The sequence below is a fragment of the Gossypium hirsutum genome, chromosome A03 (genome assembly GCF_007990345.1).
Source record: "Gossypium hirsutum isolate 1008001.06 chromosome A03, Gossypium_hirsutum_v2.1, whole genome shotgun sequence".
NCBI lineage: Eukaryota > Viridiplantae > Streptophyta > Magnoliopsida > Malvales > Malvaceae > Gossypium > Gossypium hirsutum.
Window position 1 is genome coordinate 80,990,433 of NC_053426.1, and position 4,567 is coordinate 80,994,999.

Sequence of the window (4,567 nt, forward strand, 5' to 3'; positions counted from 1 at the left end):
ATATTGGTTTAGCCAAATGTGTTGGCATTGTAATGGTTAATGATTCATTTTGTATATGGCCATTGGAAGTTGGCTAATATTATTCTTATTGGTCATTGGTATGTTTATGTGATGATGCTTATCATGAGGATGAAATTGACATGAATGGAAAAGAAAGTATGTGATTTTTATGCATGATAGTTGTTAGTATGTGCAAATGATGTATTGCTATCTTGTTTGTGGCTGATTTGGTTGTATGTATATGCTTGGATTGGTGTTGCTTGTTGTTGTGTAGGTTGGCGCAAGTAAGGGTGACAAAATGGCTTGGTAAATAGCCTTATTTTGTCCACATGGGCAACGACACAGCCGTGTGAAAGACATGGCCTAGGGACATGGGCGTGTGTCTAGGGCATGTGAAGTCTGCACCTATTTTATGAAAAATTTTGAAAATTAAATTTGCCACACGGCCCAGCACACGGGCATGTGACTTGACCATGTGACTTCCTTGGGTGCATGCAGTTATAAACAGAGAGTTACATAGGTGATAAACTGTAATTTATACATATTTTTTATCCCATGCTTAGCACATTTATGGATGATTTCTCCTTAGATTTGGTGAATTTGATGCTCCTAATCCTTTAGTTTCATGTTTTATACTTAGGTGAGCATAGGAGAGTAAAAAGAGCGAGAAACGGGCCGAAAACGGAGAAAATGGACCAACATGGGAAATTAACACGGCCTAGACTTCCTCACATGGGTAATCCACATGGCCGTGTCCATTTGGCAGAATCAACGCATGACTTACACGGGTAGACCACACGTCCGTGCCTATTCAACAGCCTTGACCATGGTTTGAAGCAATCGCACACGGGCGTGTCCCTGTCGAGCCCAAGTATAGTCCTATTCGGAAAAGGCCACTTTTGAGGGCTCTTAGGCATTCTAAAGCCTATTTAAACACCTGAGGAGGCACTTAGAAGAGAACACGCAGAGTAGGAGGCAGGAATTACTCAAGGGAAGCCGATTGATCCATCTCAGAAGCCGGATTCATCGTCAAGACTGAAGATCTGCCTTCAATTTCCTTCAGGAGTTTTGGGTTTTCTTTATGTTTTGTTATCTTTATTCTTTTGAGATGTTTTCTTTCATAATTATGAACTAAACCCCCTAAATACCTAAGGGGAATGAAACCTAAGATGAATCTTGTTATTATTATCTGAATTGTATGATAAATATTTGACTTGTTCTTAATTATGTGTTCTTAATTCTTGTTTTAATATTCCAGGATATTGATTCAAGTTAATGCACTTATTTAGAGGAGCAAAAGTCTCTGTTTAAGAGTAAATTTATCGTAATTAAGCGGAGTTGATTGCACGCCTAGAGATAGGGAGACACGATTTTTCTGGATTAGGTTGAAACCTAATAAGGGAGTCCATAGATCAAGTTAATGCAACACTAGGGTGTTAATTAGAAAGAGATTTCAATTAATCAACCTAGGGTTAGACATTATTAGCCTCGAGAGAGATAATAATATAACTTAGGGATTTCTACGGATCAAGTCAAATGAATAAATCGTCTGATTCAGAGTCAAATAACAAGTGAAGTCTAGATGGATTTTTCCTTGGGTATTGTCTTAATCAATCTAGTTTTTCCAAAAGTTTTTCCCCAATTTTCTCTCTGTGCATCCTTAGTTTAGTTAATTAGTTTATATAAACAAATCCCTTAATTTTTACGCTAGATAATAAAAAGAAAGTAATTACTAGTACTCTTGGTTCCTTTGGGTTCGACAATTCGGTCTTGCTAAAGCTATACTACTGTTCGATAGGTACACTTGCCTTCATCGTGATAATAGTTAGTTTCAAGAACAATTAATTATAAATTTTTAAAACCTGTCGCGAAAATTACGTATCAAGTTTTTGGCACCGTTGCCGGGGAACTACGATATTAGGAACACTCGATTTTTATTACTTTAGCCATTTTACTTTATTTAAAATTTAAATTTTTATTTTCTTTTCTAATTTTCTCTTTTATTCGCTTCTGACAGGTTTTTCTACTTTATGACCAGAAGAAACCCGTCAGGACCATTACTTTTTTATAGTGAGATCGATTGCACAACTCGCAAAAATTGAAGAGAAATAAGGCGAAGCTTAAGATACACAGAGGAAGAGCAAGAGGATGATATTCAAACCACAACCGAGGAGATGGCTGAAAATCAAGAAAATTCGCTACCTCCTGCGGTTGCTGCTGATCCAGTAAATCACAATCATGCTCCACGTACTATGTATGATTATGCTAAACTGAATTTAAAAGGAACTAAGTCCAGTATAGTTAGGCCTACTATTGCTGCAAATAATTTTAAACTGAAACCTAATACGATTCAAATGATACAGCAATTTGTTCAGTTTGACGGTTTGTAGGATGGGGATCCAAACAATCACTTTGCAAATTTTCTAGAGTTTTGCGAAACATTTAAAATCAATGGCATTTTTGACGATACCATAGGCCTTCGGTTATTTTCCTTTTCATTAAGGAATAAGGCTAAACAGTGGTTGAACTCGTTACCACGAGGGTCAATCACTACTTGGGAACAAATGACTGAAAAGTTTTGACTAAAATATTTTTCGCAGGCTAAAACGGCTAAATTAAGGAATGATATCTCTTCTTTTGTGTAGATAGATCTAAAAACACTCTATGATGCATGGGAGAGATACAAGGATCTTTTGAGAAGGTGCCCTCACCATAGGTTACCACTCTGGCTACAAGTTCAAACTTTTCACAATGGCCTGAATCCTTCAACTAGACAGATGGTTGACGCAGCCGCTGGTGAGACTATCAATAATAAGACACATGAGGATGCTTATGAACTTATAGAAGAGATGTCACTGAATAATTATCAGTGGCAAGTCATGAGGACAAAGCCAACGAAAGCAGCTGGGGTTTTTAACGTCGATTCGACCATTATGCTCTCTAATCAGGTGGAACTTTTGAATAGAAAATTTGACGATTTTCTTGGTTCTTCATAGGTTCACCCAGTAATGCAATGCAATGCAAGTGAAGGAGGAACGAGCAATTCAAAATACCCACCTTATGGCCACAACATGGAAAATGAGCAATTAAATTATATAGGTAATAATCCTCGACCTCAAAATAATCCCTATAGCAACACTTACAATGCAGGATGGAGGAACCATCCAAATTTCTCATGGGGAGGCCAAGGAAATCAAAGAACACCACCACCTCCAGGCTTCCAACAACCACCTTACCAACAAGAGAAAAAGCTGAACCTTGAGGAGATGCTAACAAAATTCATCTTGGTGTCAGAAACTCTTTTTCAGAATACTGAGAAAACACTTAAGAATTAACAAGCGTCGATCCAAGGGCTCGAAACTCAGATAGGCCAGCTTGCTAAATTGATATCTGAACGACCACAAGGTAGCCTACCGAGTAACACTAAATCTAACCCAAGAGAGCAGCTCAATGAGATTACCATTCAAGATGAGGAAGGGTTAGTTGCACCTGAACCAGAACCGAGGCAAGAAACTGTGGTAAGTAAAGGTAAAGGTGAGGTGGACCACAATGACCAAAAACAAGTAAGTAAAGAGTACAAACCAAGTGTACCATACCCCAATGCGACAAGGAAAGAGCACTCAGACGAAAAATTAGGTAAATTCCTTAAACTTTTAAAGAAATTATATATTAACTTACCATTAATTGAGGCTCTTTCGCAGATGCCGAACGCAGTCAAATTTTTAAAGGAGCTTTTAGCAAATAAACAGAAGTTAGACGAGGCGTCACATGTGGAGATGAATGCAGTTTGCTCAGCCATTCTACAGAATAAGCTGGCCAAAAAATTGAAAGATCCAGGGAGTTTTAGGGTTCCTTGTTTAATTGGTAGCTTAGATGTTAAAAATGCCTTGGCTGATTTAGGGGCTAGTATCAATGTCATGTCTTACAAAATGTTTAAGCAACTAGGTCTTGGGAAACCCAAACAAACTAGGAAGCATTCAATTAGTAGATAAAACAATCAGATTTCCTAGGGGTATTATTGAAGATGTACTCGTTAAAATTGACAATTTTATATTCCCAGTTGATTTCATTATTCTAGACATAGAGGAGGATAGTAACGTGCCTTTAATTTTAGGAAGGCCTTTTTTAGCAACTGCTAGAACGATAATTGATGTTGGTACAGGTGAACTCACACTTCGTGTGGGTGATGAAACAATCACTCTTCAAGCTCGTAATTTAAGTAGCACCTCAAAAATCAAGGTGATTGCATAAATCATATTACTAGTGAGTAGAGCCAATAGATAACCATTTTCATGGTGTCACTCCGTAAAGTGACTGTAAAGTATTTATCTAGCCAAACCTCCTCAGATCCCTTTTAAATTCGTCATTTCCTCCATTAGGCCAATTTCATTCTCTTTAACTAACCCGCCAAAGTAACTCCCTCTGTACTCCACATTTTATAAACATACATTCCATGCACAACATTACACTCAATTTTATAACATGGAGTACACCACATATCAATACAATGATACATAATATCCAATATCGTACTTGTAGACATTTATGTATTAACACAACCTTATGC

At 37.5% G+C, this 4,567-nt stretch overlaps 1 non-coding gene across 1 annotated transcript; it reads right to left on the bottom strand.

Annotated features, from left to right (window-relative positions):
* Positions 1 to 2,612: 2,612 nt before the first annotated feature.
* LOC121225656 (small nucleolar RNA R71) lies at positions 2,613 to 2,719 on the bottom strand. The gene has a single exon (XR_005923520.1). It is a non-coding gene; the product is annotated as a small nucleolar RNA R71 (small nucleolar RNA).
* Positions 2,720 to 4,567: the final 1,848 nt, after the last annotated feature.